An 18,112-nucleotide genomic window follows, 5' to 3' on the forward strand; every position below is an offset into this window, starting at 1 on the left:
CAAGTCCCTCCAGGTCTGTGTTGGTATGGGGGAGGGGAATTCAGGAAGAAGGGACCTTAAGTCTTTGGGCAAAAGCCCGCAGAGAGAAGGTGGAAGAGGCCGGGATCTGATAGCCGCGCCCAAGGTGACTGGCTCCAAGATTGTTAGGAAAGGGGACTAGCAGAAGCGCTGCCCAGAAATCCAAATTTCCCTTCCCCAGTGGTACCTGGAGTAGTCCTTTGGCCGCACAGCAAAACTAATTTTGCTTCCTTTCTCTTCCCTCTTCCCCCAAGGGGAAAACTCATTGTTGTCTCCAGATCTTAACCCAGTTGTTCTGACCTCAAATTAAAAAACATCCCTTTTCAGTGCCCAGAGACAAGGGTGTTCGTAGAAATTCTGACCGGAAAGTTAATAAAGTTACACAAGTTGATTTTCTGCTATTTCCTTCAGAAACAAGATGAAAATCCCCAATAAAAGCCAGGGATGACCAAAGCATTACTACTATGCTGTTTAGAGTGAGGGGAAACAAAAAAGAAATTTCAATTCCCCCCAATTTTTCATTTTTTGATCGTTTTAAACACCTTTGCATTTTTAAGATCCAAGTGGCATTTTACTGGTAATTTAACTTCAGGATTGGTTCTACAATTTTAAAGTTCATTTGGTCTTAACTATCAATTGAGCTTATTTCCTTTAATCAAAAGAGCCATTTCCTTCAGCTTATTTTTTAAAAACTAAATTTCTTTCCAAGATGGCATGCTGCCTGCTTCACCCCAGGTTAAGTGGCACCTAAAAAACAAATGCTATAACATCCTTATGCACATTATGATCATGAGGCAGTATATGCAAATTAACACTTTATTAAATTATCTGTTTTCAAATATCTGAGTTTAGGTTCAATATTTTCCTCTAAGATGGGAGGGCATTTTGTTTCCATAAAATTGGTTAACAGATAATATTGTTATACATAGCTATTTAGTAGTTTATCTGGAATTAAGTACATTATCAGTGAAATAAGCCCAAACTGATGAGGTTGCTTGGTGGCAGTAAGACTGTAGAGGAAAGAGACAGCATTGTGAATACAGGTAATTTTAACCCTGAACAGTGTGTTTGTTTTTAAAATTTTCAATCTTTATCCCATAGTTGCCAAGACTTCCATCTCTGCTATGGATGTAGATGTATACTGGGTCTATGGTTCTGAAGCAGCAACAGACTATGTGCTGCAAACGACTCCAGTCTAGGGTTTAGGAAACCCTTGGATACATGCAGTTCTGTGGTTCAGAGCCTCAGCCAACAGGAGCCCCAAAGGCGAGCTCTGCAGATGTCTTCCACGCTGGTGTGGACAGCAACGTTTCTGACAGAAGCTTCTGTGTCAGACAGGACCCTGGGGAGAACAGAAGCGTGGAGTGGGAAACGTCCCAACTGTAGTAGCAACAGCCTTGCCATCCTGGACAGGGAAGGAGCAAACATCACAGATTTATTCCTTCTACACAAAATCAGTTCGTGAGTTTTTCACTTCCTTTCATTTTTATGAAAACACACACACACACACACACACACACACACACACACACACACACACACAACAGAAACTTGATGTAAAATGGGTTCCAAAGTAAAATACATAGAAATATGGAAATTCAATTCTTTGAATTGAGTGCAAATCATCTTTCATACATAACACTACATAACACATGCCAGAATTTCCTTGTGGCAAGCAAATTCATTGAAGACTGAGATCTGCAGTGTATCACAACACAGCGTGGAAACCACGAGTATAACTTTCCTTTCTTTTAGTCTAAATTGCAATACTATGGTAAATCTGGTTTCAGACCAGACAAAGTGTTATCTACTTGTTAATGTTACATGATGTATGTCTGCCTACATGCAATCCAGCCTGGTAAGATTGTGTTTTTAAAATTAAGAGGAAATTTTTTTTAAATGTATTTTTATTGATTTCAGAGAGGAGGGGAGAGGGAGAGAGAAACATCACCGATGAGAGAGAATCTTTGATTGGCTGCCTCCTGAATGCCCCTACTGGGGATTGAGCCCACAACTCAGGCATGTACCCTTGACCGGAAGCCTGGGACCCTTCAGTCTGCAGGCTGATGCTCTATCCACTGAGCCAAACCAGCCAGGGCAAAAGGAAATTTTAAAAGAAAATTGTTTGAGAGTGGCTCTCCCATCTTCTTCTGGCCATAGGTCTGGGATGAGTTATTTTTCTACTGCACTATTAGTTATTTCCAAGTCTCAGTTGGGCCAGAAATTAACATAAATTAGGTCTAAGATGCCAACAGAGACTTTCTGCTTGGGACTGGCCTGATGACCATATTTCCCACTTTGAAACAATCACACACTCCTGCTGCAGTGAGAGCAGTAGGACTCTGGAGAGAGCAAAAAATTCTATGTGTGTGTGTGAGAGGGTAAGATATACAGAAAAGTCAAAACTTTCCCCCATTACCCCAAGGAGAAAAAAAGTCAGTAACAATACATACAGTAAAGAATAAAGAACCAGCTTAACAATTAACCTACTAACTGGTCCTGTTCTCAGTGTTTAGTGAGAACCACTCCTCCCCTCCTCCTTCTCAATTCTTGACTTGTAGAAATGGGTCTAAGTTGCTCTGCATGTATTTTCTGGAGCTCAAAGGCTGAAGCATTCTTCAGATTCAGGTGTCCTGAAACTAATGTCAGTCCTTTGTGGAACAGGGGCTGGTTGTCTCCTGACTCTGGAAAGAAAAGTGCCATGGACACAGACAAAGGGTGGTGAAGGCCTAGGACGGAGTGGGAGGGGTGAGGCAAGGCGTGGGGTGTCAACAGGGAAAAAAGGGGGACATATGTAATACTTTCAACAATGAAGAATTATTTTTAAAACAGGTAAAACTAGAAAAGAAGAGAAGAGAAAAGAAAAGAAAAAAAAGAAGAGAAAAGGAAAGGAAAAAGAAAAGAAAAAAGAGAACTGGAGATTCTTGAGCAGGCAGTTGTAACCTCTGGACAGAGTTCCTAGAGGAGATGCTTCCAAATTTCACCAAGAACTCAAGTATCTATGGAAGTAAGAGTTTCTGCATCCGAAAGGAGGGGGAGGGGGGTCCTGGGTGCTGAATGTGGAGAATACATGCGTGGGTGCATGTGTGGAGGTGGGACTGTGGTCAGGACCTGATTGTATCCACAGACTGTAACCTACACAGATGGGACTAGATCACAAAGAACACTCCTGGGGTTTTCTGGTGGGTCTTGGCTATGTCCAGGTGCCTTTTGCATGGCTTTGGAGTTTCACATAAAGACCCATACTCTGCTCCACCATCTGAAGTCACCCTTTTCTATGGAAGAAAATAAATCTCCAATAGAAGAGATTTACTTAAAGTACATGAACAATCCCCATCTTCTTATAGACCTGAAGAGGATTCAGCAAGTTGGCCTTTTCCTCCTTTCTAAACACACCACCATCAATTTACTCAGGGTTCTGCAATAAGGGTGGGCAAGTAGCAGGTAAAATACAGGGAAAGGAAATACAACCTTAAAACAGAAGAGAACAAGTATTATTCTACCCTCTTCTTATACTGCTCCTTCCCTACACTGCCTCTGAGAATAAGCCACCAGAGTCCTCGAGAACACTCCGAGTTTTTGCTCTTAAACGGCTCCTTTTCCAAGGAGGAACAAGGTCTGTTTCTGATCTGGGGCCTTAGGCGCTCTGTTATTGCAACTTAATTTTGCCGGAGCTTCTTTTCAAAGATTATTTGGAATGAATTGTTTCTTTTGTTTACTATCTAACAAACGACCTCTGCTAATCTTATATTTTATCTCCCTAACATATGGAAAAGCTATTTATTCTAGCCAATCACAATAAAGTAAAGAAAACCCCATTTTATGGAAAAATATATATCACTAGTCTGTTGATCATTAAAGATATGATTACCAGTGAAAACCCTCCAAAGGTGGCACATTTATGCTTCTAGGAACAGATGGGGACACGCATTTTCCTTGCAAATACTTTTGAAATTGCTCTACTGGTAGCAGTATAAAAATGATATACAGATGCCAGGGCCGGCATGGCCAGGATGAGTGCGCCAGATTTACACAGTAAAGCCTTCACGCGCGGGCTGTCAGTTTTGATTGATCTCTACTATACCTCAGGAACTTGTTGACTAGGTAGGGAAACAGTGCAAATAATTCACTGCAGCAAGTCAGATAATTCACACAACCAATCGGTCTGCTTCACTTTCTGGCTGTGACATATGAGCCTTCCCTACAAAGATGCATCATTTTCCAGCTTGAGCAATATTCAATGTCAGGAAAGGAAAGGTATTAAAGCCACACAAAAGGAGGCAGACTAACGCAGGACCAGAAGTTGTTTTGGTAATAGAGGCCGGATCATGCTGTACTATAAGTCCTACCAGAGCGTTCAGGCTCAATTGTCATTATCATATTGATTAAAAAAAAAAAAGTTCATCATAGTGCAATTTTAGGTTTAACGCCAACGGATCGGGAAAGAGCAAAGAATTATCCCACAAAAGCACAACATTCTTACCGCAGGGACGTTTCCCTGTTCCAGTTCATTGATGGAGTTGATTAAGTTTAAATGAAGCAGACACTGGATAAAAGTAAGGGTATTGACCACTGGGCACCGCGATCCGTGCTTGAAAGGACCTGATACATGCAGAAAAGCAAGATTTGCTAAATGCTCTAATCTTCAATCAAATCTTACATCAATACAGACAAAGTTTGGTAATGAGAGATTCAATGAAGCATGTGGGAGAAAGAATTAATCCTCTTGGTCTAAACTGGCTTCAACTTTGAAGCTTGCTCCGAAGGAAAGACAGTTATCTAAATGCTAAATAAGAAACTTATTGTACTTTTCATGGCATGCTAATCTTTTGTCTATTTCATCTCTATTATGTGTATGCTCCTAGATTGCAGTTGTCATGGTGATTATATCAAGCCACGCTTGGGGACCGTGGTGAGAAGCCAGGCACGGAGGTGGAAAAGACCCCCACGCAATCCACAGTACCAAATTAAGTAAATAAATAAATAAGTAGAGGGGAAAGGAGAAGCAGGCAGGCTCCAGACGCCTCTGGGGGCTCCTTCCAGCCAGGTTCTGGCCTTCTCCCCTTTCAGGGCCAAAGAGGGTTGGGTTTTCCTGTCTTTCCAGGCGTGGCCCCTCAGCCCGGCCAGCAGGGAGCAGTGTTTGGTAATGGTAGTGGGGAGGGGGTCAAGCATCCTTCCTACCTCAAACACCTTTCCGCATAAAGGCTCCTAGCTGTTTAGTCTCTCCCCACTGTGTCCACTTCCCGCCAGCGTTGTAAACAAATGGGTGGAAAGAACCACTGAAGAGGGAAGGGAGAGACACAAGGGCTCAGACACTGGCAGTCAGCCCTCCAGACTGTGCCCAGAGGGTGGGAAGTTGAGTTGTAAGAACCTGACTGCCAGAGAGGAATGCAAACCTAGAGTGGCCCAGGCAGCCCAGGCAGGAGGTGGAAAGTACAGGGTCACTGGGGGCCTGGTGACCAAAGGTGACCCTGGGCCCTTTATGTGTTTTACAAAAGTTGCCAAATTAAGACAGGATTATAACTGCTCAAGTCCTTGTCAGAGCTGAAAGGTTGGGAGCCTCAAATATGCCCCAGCAGTGTTGATGAAAAGCTTAAAAAGTAATAAAAGGGAGAAAAGAGCAAGGAAAGTAACATATATAACTCTTATTAAAGAGAAGAGCCACGGAGAGGTTGTGAACTTGAATCACTGTTTGAACTTTAATTTGTTCATTAACAGGATTTGCCCCTCACTGTGAATGTTATTACTTCCCTTTGCCGCTCAGCAACAACTCTGGGCATAATGAAAAAGTCTGGCAAAAAGTTAAATGTCTGGTAATTAATTCATTTAATTGAAAAAAGGAGGGAGAGAGAGGGTCCCACTGGAGGAGCTGAAATCTGAGGGGTTGGAGGCGGGGGAGAAGGCTGAAGTCTGCATTGAGGCCCTCTCCAAGACCCAATGCCTATCACCCATGGGAGAGGGGAGACTTGGTATCTGATGAGGCTCCTTCAGCAAAAATAATGCCAGGAGCATCCAGACCCCCTGGCCAGTGTCACCTGCCCCTGGTCCAAACCCTCTGGCCAAAGTTTCAGCCAGGAGCTACTCTGGATGATCAGGGTGGCATGGATACCAGAAATCCAAAAATAATATATATTAAGAAAATCTTTCATTAAAAAGTGGGTAGATGTCTTTTGCTTTCTCCCCTTCCTTCCCTTAGAGCAGGTTTCTTCTGCAATCTTCTGTTTCCAGGCTGGAGTGAAAAGGAGTGTCAGGAGCCGGATATAATCTGCATGTTTGCATCTTAATCAGCCTTATAATATCATGCTTTCTCCCCTACCATCCCCACCCCAGCAGGTGATTTATATAAACTCAGGAGATAAGAAATGAAATGCACTCCTTGCCCCTGCTCAGAAGTGACAGGACTAAACCAGCTTGCTTTGCCTCTAACCTCACAGGGCCTGCCTTTTCCTTGGTCACTTATATCCTTCCTGTGTTCATCAGCCATTGTGCACATCCCTTTGCATGTGCATCCTCCTTCCAAGGGAAGCAATGCTTGGCCACAATTAACTATTATGACTCCCAAGAGTTATCATCCTGTTGCCCTTATAGCCAAATGAGAACACCAACATTCAGGAAATCAATGGTAGGGTAGTTATCCTTTCCTGCTTAGTATGTGTAAGGCCTACCATTGAACAGTAATAGGCAGTTTCAATTTCCTTATGTGTGTGTGTGTGTGTGTGTGTGTGTGTTTAACTGATTTGAAAGAGAGAGAGGAATGGAAAGAGGGAGGGAGAGAGAGAGAGAGAGAGAAACTGAGTTGCTGTTCCACCCATTCATACATTCATTGGTTGACTCCTGCATGTGCCCTGTCTGGGGATCAAACCTGCAACCCTGGTAATGCTCTAATCAACTGAATTACCCGGCCAGGGCACATTTTTAAAACTGGTATCTATATAATCAGTGTGACTTTCTTTAGAAATACTATTATGTACCATGTGTTCTCCCATTACAAAGCTACTATGAACAGGAAAAAAAAAAGAGAGAGAGAGAGAGAGAGAAAGAGGGGAGGAGAGAATGAGAGACAATATAAATGAATTCCCTAGGATCCAAAACTATTTCCTAGGTTTGTGTTTTTAATTAAATCCCTCCTAAACCCCAGGGAAATAACAGAATTTTCTCATCCAAATCAAAATGTCACCAAGTAAAGTTATCAAAATTACCATTTTGCTGGCAGCATCCTCCCTATTTAACCCAATGCCACTTGGTTCTACAATCCTAACCTCAAACTCCAGACAGCTATAAATGATCTGTGCTCGTGTCTTCCTGAAAACCAATGATAGGCACACATCCATCTGCATCAACAGGAAGGGGAAAGGAGCTATTTTGTTGTTGTTGTTGTTGTTGTTTTTTAATATATTTTATTGATATTTCACAGAGAGGAAGGGAGAGGGATAGAGAGCTAGAAACATCGATCAGCTGCCTCCTGCACACCTCCCACTGGGATGTGCCCGCAACCAAGGTACATGCCCCTGACCGGAATCGAACCCGGGACCCTTCAGTCCGCAGGCTGATGCTCTATCCACTGAGCCAAACCGGTTTCGGCGGGAAAGGAGCTATTTAAAAGTGCTATTTTAAAAGCTGGAGCAAGTTCTAGGGTTTGTTTAGCATTGAAGTGACTTCCCACCTTTTACAGTCCCTGGATATTGAGTGAGTTCTCTTTTCCATAGCTGTGGATCTATATAGTATAGCCGTTTTATTCTGGACAACTGACACTAAATAGTAGGGGTCTATGAAAAATCAAAACAAAACAAAGGTTCCTTCACGCCACACTGCTGGAGCCTAAGCTCCTTTTATGAAACTTTAAAGAGACCCACCAGCCAGGTCTGGTAACCCTGCTACTATCCTAACCTAGATCCTTATCACCTTCCTAATGCCTGAGTAAATTTCTTCCTACCTCCAAAACAGCCTTCAGAGTGCCTTGAGATTAACTATCATAAACCCCATTTTACTGGAAAGCCTTGAAAGCTCTGATAGCCTGTAACAGGTCCAGCTCCTTAAATTACCTTTAAGCCTCCTCTCCACCCTGCCCATAACTGGCCATTTCCTGTTTGTTTTCCACTATTAGCCTACACAAGGCAAGACAGCTTTTCAGGCAGACAGCTCTCCCACTGTACACTGAAAACACCATATGAATTATTTTCATTTTATTGAACAGTTATGAGGTGCCAGGCAACATGTTAGGCATTATAAACATCTCATTTAAGTCCTTCAATTAGGTGAGATATGATTATACCAATTTTAAGACTGTAGAAACTGAGGCTAAAGAAGTCAACGTAGGCATTCAACCCAGATCCCACAGTAGAGATAGGATTCTTATGCTTATCTATCTGTCTCAAATGCTGGTTTACTTTCCACTCTGGCATAGTCCCACCCTTGCTGTGTTGTGTCTTCTGATCACTCCTTCTGTTTGCCATCTGGACGCCTTCTCCGTACCACTATACATGTCTGAATCCCACCCAGTTTGAGAATCCCAGAGAGAAATCCACAAGTCTATCTTGAAACCTTTCACCATCATCCTAGTCCTTGGCAGAATGCTGAACTCTTCATTATCCACAGCACGGACCTTTGGCACTCCCATTCTCTGTCATGTACGGTCATGTCAGTTTTATTTAGTTTTTTTATTCAGTCCCTTTCAACTACACCATAAGTTTCTTGAAGATGGGAATTTGCCTTCTATTTCTTTATATTCCTCTCTCACCCTCCCAGCCTAATAATATAGCTCCCTTCGTTGAGCATACACCTCACGCACAACAATCCTTAATAGTGATTCTGTTACTATCGTCATTTTGCAAGTGAAGAAACTGCAGTTCAGAGAGAAAAAGAAACATGCCCAAGCCAATCAGCGAGTAAAGTAGCAGATCTGATATTCGAACACAGGTTATCTGAATCCATTCCCCTTTCCTTAGCCAATACATTGTACTGGCTCAAATACACTGTGCTGCACACAATGTGAATTTATGAAGTGTCACTGTGTGGAGAATTCTCAACAAACCTCCAGAAACAGCCCTCTAACCCTGACTTTGAACAAAGGTCAGTGGTTTTACTCTTTAGTAGGGTAGATTCTGAAACTCAACAGAAAAAAGGATGAGTGTATACTAGGCCATAATATCCCAGGCAACCTCTCCCATTATCCCCTCCTCTCTAGGAGGCATGCCCATAGTGGGAGCCAATGATGCTGTCTGTATCTGGTGTTTCTGTGAGCTAGAGTAGCAAATGCCCTTTCCATAGCAGCATCTATGCCTTTCAAATACACAGAGGAAAGTAAGAGAAAAATGAAAGACACAAGTGTCAATGTTTTTTAAATGACCTGCAAAGGGGATTGGGTGGACTCGTCTCACTGTGTCTGCAGCAAAAATGGTTGCTGCTGTGGGAAGAATAACAATTGCAAAAAATGTTCACAGCTGACCAATCAAACCAATATGTAGAACTCCAGCCAGCTTCTTGATCTCCCCTAAGATAGGTAATTGGCAATGGGATTCATAAATCTCTAAGAAAAGGAACTTCTGAGAGTATGAGAATTAAGGTCTGGAAGTTTAACCAGTTTTGTCCACATGGAGATTGTCCCTTTATTGCCAGTGCTGAAGATCTGGACTTAATAGTATTAAGTGAGCTAGCAGGTTTCTTTTCAACCAACAGGTCTTTAAGAATTTTTTTTTTAATCTCTTGCTGTGGCATCAGAGTACTTCTTATGAATCTGAGAAAGGAGAAGTAATGACTAATTATTCACTTGTATCTAGTATACATGCTAAAACTAGCCTATTCTCTCAAGTTTCCAAAGGGGGTTTCCATCCTCATTTATATTTATATCTGGACAGCTCAAGGACTATGCTCTTACCTTCACCTATAAAATCTGTGTTGTGGCACACAAAATCCTACACATGCACAGCACTTAATAAAACAAATAATTCCTTTTACTTCATCTCAAACGAGGCTCAAAACTACCTTTTGAAGTAGGCCCATTTGGGTGTTACTATTATATACATTTTGTCTATGAGGAAAACTAAAATTTGCCTCAAGTAACACAATTAGTAAATGGTGAATTTAGTCCCCTCTCCTGGTCCAGGATTCTTTCTACACATGATACTTCCCAATTCTCAGGGCATTTTCCCACCTTTTCTATATTCTGGATTCACATGTTAATTTTATAAACTGAAAACCAGGACCCTCTCTATCCGAAAGAGATGGGCTTTAAGCTACACTAATCCAACTTCTATTACAATTTGCTGGGCCATACTAAGAATCTTCCACCCTAATCCTGAAGCTATAAACACTATATACAAAATTTAACAGATTCAAGTTAAGAAATGTTTGGATGGTTCTTACGTCTATAGAAGATGAGCAGGCATGATGGCTAGGCTATCTGGTTCCAAAGAAAGGCCAGCATCACTGCCACTTGTATTTCCACAATTACCATTATTTATTGAGATTTGCTGGGTACCTGACTCTCTCTTGTACTTGTAACATAAAATTTTGGAGCTTTTTTGTCTACCTAATAGACAAACAGTTGAGGGTCTTTCCCTATAAAAGACCTGGAATTGGATCTGTCCACCTTGTTCCCTGACCCTTTAGTTAGATATGTAAACCTGGTATCTAGGGCCCAGCAGGTCCCCTTTCCTAATTTCTGGGCAATAACCACGCTCATCAAAGCAGGCAGGACATAAAGTTCCAGATCTTATAAATGGTTGATATAAGGACATTCTTTTTTTTTCTTCTTCTTTTTTTTTTTTCTTTTGCCAATCCTCATCCAAGGATATTTTTCCATTAATTTTTAAAGAAAGTGGAATGGAGAGAGGGAGGAAAGAGAAAGAATCATCAATGTGAGAGACATTTACTGGTTGCCTCCCGCACGCACCCCAACCAAGGCTGGGGCTTGAACCTGCAACCCAGGTACATGCCCTTAACCAGGCATTGAACCCATGACCCTTTGGTGTGCAGTCTGACACGAGTCTAACCACTGAACAACACCGGCCATGGCAAGGACATTTTTTCTCTCTCAGCTCAATCTTGATTAATCTCCATCCAGTCTAACTCTGGGGTGAAAGACAGAAACATATTGGTTGCTTTGTGACTGTTGCCCTATTTGCTGGCTGATCTTCCCTATGTAAGTGCATCAGCATTTGCAACATTCTGTTTAAGCAAGGTCTTTTCTCTTTATCTGCTGGTCTTGATCTCTCCTGATCATTATGGTCTGGATCCCAGCTAATCACTAATGATCCCGACCCTCTATATTATACTAAAGATATTAGATCTGAACTCTTAGAAATTTTCCTACTCGGCTAATTACATTCTATCTGCTTTTCTTGGTTCTCCATGTAGTCTTAGTTGGAGTTGAATTATTTCCTCAGATCTTATTATTTTTTTAATATATATATATTTTTATTTCAGAAAGGAAGGGAGAGAGATAGAAACATCAATGGTGAGAGAGAATCATTGATTGGCTGCCTCCTGCATGCCCCCTACTGGGGATGGAGCCTACAACCCAGGCTTATGCCCTGACCTGAAATCAACCAGACCTCCTGGTTCACAGACTAACGCTCAACCACTGAGCCATACCTATTTCCTCAGATTTTAAATTGTTTGCTGGTGGTTTCTGGGAAGCTTTTGTAAACTCTTCCCTCCAATTAATTCAACTAATTATGATTCAAAAGCCTCATGACCACTTTTCTCCCTCTCCCACTCTCTCTTTTCCTTGAGCGTCTTTCTATCTCCTTTCCCATATTCTAGTCTTGAATATAATAAAGAGTTCAAACTCAGTTGATGAGGAATTTCATGATTCTGTATTTTGTACAGTAGATAGTAAATTGCTAACGTAAAGCAGTACGCAGTGGTTCTACTACATATCTACTTTAGGGTCTATATTCACAACCAACTAATAAAATGGCAAGTGTTTTATCCCACAGGTTAGACTTCATCTACAGTCTAAGGATTACTGAGATTTTTGGTAATGGCCAATGCCTTGCTCACTAAATAAAATACAGGTTAAGTCTGATTTCTTAATTAAGTATGATTCTCTTATATTTCAAAGAATGTGGAGCACTAAGTCTGTAAGAACTACATAGGACAGTCCTGATTTTAGCCCATGACACCTTGAATTTCTCCTACCCAATTCCATATTTAGAACTTAGCTTGTAATCACAGTAGCAAAAGTGAACTCTCATAAAATCCAGATTAATAAAATTCTTGACAATATAACTTTCTGACGTAATGTCTCTATACTGCACACCAATGTACTATATGTATATATGATTGTTAAATAGTAATTCATTAACAGTCAAAGAATGTATAACTCCAAATGAGTACTTTTCTTAAAGCTATCCATTGGTAGCTTTATTAAAATGGTGCTGCCATCATTCAAACTATGTTTGAATAATTACTTTAGAACCAGTTTAAAAGTTACTCAAGAAAGTCATCTAATGTCTTTCCAATTGTTTTGACCCCAATTATATTACCAATAGAGGCCCAGTGCACGAAATTCGTGCACGGGGGGGGGGGGGGGGTCTCTCAGCCCAGCCTGCACCCTCTCCAATCTGGGACCCCTGGCTCCCAACTGCTCGCCTGCCTGCCTTCCTGATTGCCCCTAACCGCTTCTGCCTCCAAGCCTGATCACCCCCTAACCACTCCTCTGATAGCCTGATTGATGCCTAACTGTTCCCCTGCCAGCCTGTTTGCCCCTAACTGCCCTTCCCTGCAGGCTTGGTCACCCCTAACTGCCCTCCCCTGCAGGCCTGGTCCCCCCCAACTGCTCTCCCTGCAGGCTTGATTGCCCCCAACTGCCCTCCCTTGCAGGCCTGGTCCCTCCCAACTGCCCTCCCCTGCTGGCCTGATTGCCCCAAACTGCCCTCCCTTGCAGGCCTAGTCCCTCCCAACTGCCCTCCCCTGCTGGCCATCTTGTTGTGGCCATCTTGTGTCCACATGGGGGCAGGATCTTTGACCACATAGGGGCAGCCATCTTGTGTGTTGGAGTGATGGTCAATTTGCATATTACTCTTTTATTAGATAGGATGCCTTGGTCACCCACCTTGCTCTTCAGGGGACTGAAGGTCTCAAAGGAAGACAACTTACCATCTACAAGGCTTTTTAACAAGATGTGCTGTGGGTTCTGAAAACAGTACCCAAAGAAGAGCTCCAAAACAGGTTTGAGCAATGGCAGTAACAGAAGCATCATGCAGTAAGTGACAGCCTTCCAAGATGGCAAGTTGGATAAGGATACGCTGAAACGTACGTGTAAGTTCTGGTATAGCTGTTAAAACACAGTTGTTAAAATGTGTATGTTCTGTTATAGTTGACTGTTAGTCATAGTTACATCATGATTACATAGTTTCAGCCCTATGGCACCTTATGAGGGTTAAGGATAAAATTATTCTTAACATCTTGGCTTCTCTTACTATACTTCACAGAATTTTACATTCTTTAGGTACATTTTACAGATTTCACACAAAAATGTCTTTATTCAAGGATCTTGGCATTGTTGTGAATGACTTCAAGCATTATCCAAGAAAAAATAAAACTACAAACAATTGGGATAAACACATGGAAAATGTTTTCTATTTTAGTTAAAAAAATGAATTTTAACCCGGTGAATTTGTGACTACTTGGGATGTGTTTTGTTTGCTTGTCTTAACTGCAGGCAATTATTACTTCAGGTTGTGTGTGTGGGGGGGGGGCAGAGGGGGGAGAATATGTGGTTTTGATTTTAACTAAAAATATAGTGCTTTCACTCACATAAAACCAGAGTCCAGCATATCATATAAAGAGTTAAACCTTTTTATGAAAATTTTACATTCTAAAATAATTAAAAGAATGTCACAAATCTCTTCAGTCATGCAAGTCCTTCAAAACTTTGTTGTAAATTTTTTTAAGGGAAAACACACAGTACTGTGAATAGGGCACAGTGTGGAGAAAACTTTCTGATTTCCAATTTATTTTCTTCCCTTGACTTACTACTTGAGAGCAGCCAAACAACTTTCCATTTGTATAAATGAAATGCCACCGTTTTTAACTCTTTCATAATACTACTCCTTGAGTTTCTTGGAGCTAGAGGATATACATGTTTTAGTTACATTTTAACAACTATTTATTAAATGCCTATAGGGATCATGTTCAATGTCAAAGGAAAGTGGAGGACCTATAATAGGTAAGGAATAAGTACTTACTAATAAATGGAGGAAAAGAAAACCATATCAAGGGTCAACACATACAGAGTCCACTGTAAAACTAACAGGATTTGGTCTATGTGAATCAAACCTATTATATAATACCAAGTTTAAAGCATTTGCTTAGATTTGGATTACTTTAGATTTCAGAATTCATTCATTAGGGCCCTAGCCATACTTTTGAACCTAATCATTTGTTTCAAGTGATTCTTGATATAATTAGTCTCTAATACCCATGAGTAAGTAGTAGTCATTAAGACAAGTTTTACAGAAAATTTACCTGACTTCCATTACTCAGATAAACTGATCCTTTTATACATTCAGCACTTGTGCTAAAAGCATATGGTTTCTCATTTAAACTAGCAGATGACTTATCTTTCACAATAGAGGTATAAACGCATCTAGTTTCCTCACTTTTTCAATTATTCCAGTTTTAGAAGATGTTTGGTTTCATAAATAGAACTCTCTCGCTGAGTTATGACGGACTATTTGGCGGGGTCACATAACATTTCTGCTCCTCGGTTTATAAGAAAGAATAGAAATAAAACAAAACCCTCCTCCACCCTACGGTGGCTTTAGTTAGTACTGATAAATGCCTACAAAGTGATAAATGCTACTCCCTCTTTCAGCATTTTGAAAGATGTCAACCAATCACAAAGTATTTTTTTTGGTGTGTGAATTAAAAGTGCTTCTTACTGAAGGTCTCAGATGTTTCCTTGCAAGATAGCGTGTCAAGCAGTGGCTGAGGCACTATCCGTCCTCCAGGACGCACTGACATTACACTTCCTAATGGCTTGGTATGAGGGTCGCTGTCAAAATCGCCTGCACGGAAAAGTCGCGCCCTAGTTTGACACAGTGTGTGGGCGCGACAGAGGGCTGAAAGCTAAGGACCTGGGAGCCCGCTGCCAGCGCGGGAGAAGGGGGTGCTGTGCGTGAGCGGGGCCTCCGCCCTTCCTTGGCTCTAATTTCGCAAGAGAATGGAAGTTCGGGGGAGGGGAGATCTCGTGGACAAGATGGGGAGGCCAGATAGGCAAGTCCCCGCGACAAAAGTAGGGGAAAATTACATATTTTTTTCAAATTCGAATCCCATCCAGGAATAGGCCTTTGGGTCTCTCTTCCCCACGAGCACCACGCAGCGGCACACACCTTGCTGGGAAATGACATCGAGGCCAGAGGCTGGAGGGCGCGCGGGTCCCCGAGGCGGGCTGAGGGGTGCGGCAGGGCCCGGCCCACAGGCTCCGCGCTCAGGGCGTTCCTCCGGGCCCCGCTCTCAGGCCGCCGCACCCCCCGCGTGGCCCGCCGCCCGCCTCTCCTCGCCCTCCCGGGGTCTGCGGTGGGCAAGGCTGTGTCCGGGGCTGAGTCCACCAGCCTCCTCCCCACTCGCGGCGTGAGAACCCGCGCTCCCCGAGCCGCGGGCCCCAACTGCACACGAACCCCACCGGGGCCGCGGCGCCTCCACGTCTCGCCTCCCCCGCTGCCGGGGCTTCGGGAGCCGCCGCCGCCGGGCTCGCGCGGGGAAGCCCCGCGGAGAAGCCTCCAGCGCGAGCTGAGACCCCGCGCGCGCGAGCACCCGCCCCCAGCAGGGCCCGGCGCCGGGGAGACTCTCACCTCAGATGTACGGGCGCTGCCACCTGCGGGAGGAGGAGGGCGGGCGGGGAGAACTCACACTGGGCTGCCCAGCCCGGACCTCGCTGCGTAGGACGCGCGGGCTCGCGCCGGGGAGTGGAGCCCCAGCAGGGAGCGCCCGCGCCGCCTCCTCGGAAGGGAGGCCTCTACCGTCCGGCCGCGGACCTGCAGCCCCGGGCGCTGCCGCCGGCCCCGCCCATCAGGCCTGCCCCGCCCCGCCCCTTCCCACTGGCCCGCCCCTTCCCGCCGGCCCCGCCCTCCGGCCTTCTTTTCTCCTGCTGGCTCCCTCCCCTCCTCTCTGCCCGCGGGGTGCAATCGCCTCTCCCGGAGACCAGCGCCGCGCGGGGAGGAGATCTTTCCACCAGAATGAGCTGTGATATCCTTTTGATGGCTATAATTTATTCCAAATCGTCCCTGGACTGAAACGATCAATTAGCAGCCCGAAACGCGCTGTGAAGTAAATTGTCACACTCTCTATTACAGAATGGTTATCATATATTTATAAGGTGTGTTTTCTGCATTCAGAACCAACAAGGTGTTGAGTGATCAGTCATAAACGCACTTCTTCAGAAAGAGCGGGAGAGAAGCTACAGCATTGTGTGCCAGGAGAAAAAATCCCCATGACAGCTGTTACCTCTCCCTCCCTCCGGCCAAGGGTGATGTTTCCAGCTCTGCAATGACTGTCTTGGCCACGCGTGTGACCCCACGAGCAGCGAGCAGCGTACCTGTGAACACAAGTAGGAGCCCCAAGAAGAGAGATTTATTGTGTAAATACAGATCAGGCATAAGGATCACTCACTGTTTTCGTTCCCATCCTGAAGAATAATATCGTACTCGTTGATTCTAAGCTTCTAGCAAAATGTTTGCATTCTATACTTAATCTTGGGTTTCTTTCCTCCTTGGGTCTCAGGGTGTTGCCCTCCTCTCTCTGTTATTTAGGTGTTATGTACTGTAAGGATTATGCCAGGGTGATAGAAAGTTTACCCACGGAGAGAATTGTGCATTCTGAATTGGAATCTCTCCCAGATGCTTTCATCTTTCATAAATGAGATGGCACAAAGTTCTGAGGAAGTCATAAGAAATTCTCTCAGTCTGGTAGGCTGTCTTGACTGGACCAAGCTATGGAGACATTGCTATTTTCCTTATAGTTATCCTCAATGGTCATGAATATACATTCGGAACTCCTGAGTTTCAACAAACTAGCATCACATTGTCATCCAGTAGCCACCTATAAATCATTTTTAGATTGCTTCTTGTTTGTATCCAGTTAATATTCCTTCTGCCTGAAAAATATAGCTCTGGAGTCCAGCCTACTGATTACTGAATCTGAGAAAAGTTTAGCAGCTAGAAGTATACCTCTGTGGGCAATAAAGTGATATTTGTTGAGAGTGAGTCACAAGGTATGTGTGTTATGTTGGGAGGTGTAGGATGCAGACTTTACACCACAAACTTCTTAGACTTACTACTCCCATGATTTCTGCACAGCAGGGCTTATCTGCAAGAATGAAGAGAAAGGAAATTGGTGGGGTATTTGAGCTGTAGGGGTAGCTATCGACATTGGGCCTCCCACAGCATACATGGGCACCATGTTCCTCAGAAAGCAAAGGGGTTCTGGACGTTTGCCTCATTGGAGTATATGGGTGTAGCAAAGAGCCAGAACTGCACCTTCAAACTGTACTTTCTAACATTATTTACTTAATTTGCATTTAATAGACAATATTTATTGAGCATTTCATGCCAGGCACTGTATTTTAAATTATATGCATCACTTTATTTAATCCCATCAGCATTCTTACGGGGAAGGTTCTTCATTTTACCAATAAGAAAGCTGAGATTTGGCAAGATTAAGTAGTTTAACAAAGGTCACACTCCCAGTAAGTGATTATTTCAAACTCAGGTCATTCTCAATGCCCATGCTCTTCACCCCAATAACATAATATTTCAAAATTTAACATTTTTCACCAAAAAAGACTTTAGTAGAGCTGATGCTACCATGAAAGTGGTCATTTCTAGGAAAATAATGAAATAATAGCTGTTTTCAAAGGAAAGACACTGTAAATACTTATACCCACACCCAGGGTAGATTACCTCTTCTACCCTTCCTACATCCTATGACTTCTTTTTTAGAGTTATTACCTGCCATCTGGTGTCTAGCCACAGAGACCTTACCCAAGGTCAGTGGTGACTGCTAAGCTTGGAGGAAGGGGGTGGGGTAGATGCAGCAGACCTCAAAGAAAGCACAGCACCCTGGGGAGGAGCCTTAAGTGAGAGCCAGA

The 18,112-nt window shown here is 43.3% G+C and overlaps 1 long non-coding RNA gene across 1 annotated transcript; it reads right to left on the minus strand.

The window, feature by feature from the left end:
- Positions 1–820: 820 nt before the first annotated feature.
- On the minus strand, positions 821–15,984 carry LOC308241926. The gene is made up of 2 exons (XR_013959907.1): positions 15,819–15,984; positions 821–1,423 (listed from the first exon to the last, which is right to left on the minus strand). It is a non-coding gene; the product is annotated as an uncharacterized lncRNA (long non-coding RNA).
- Positions 15,985–18,112: the final 2,128 nt, after the last annotated feature.

The sequence above is a fragment of the Plecotus auritus genome (genome assembly GCF_963455305.1).
Source record: "Plecotus auritus genome assembly, chromosome: 2".
NCBI classification, from domain to species: Eukaryota; Metazoa; Chordata; class Mammalia; order Chiroptera; family Vespertilionidae; genus Plecotus; species Plecotus auritus.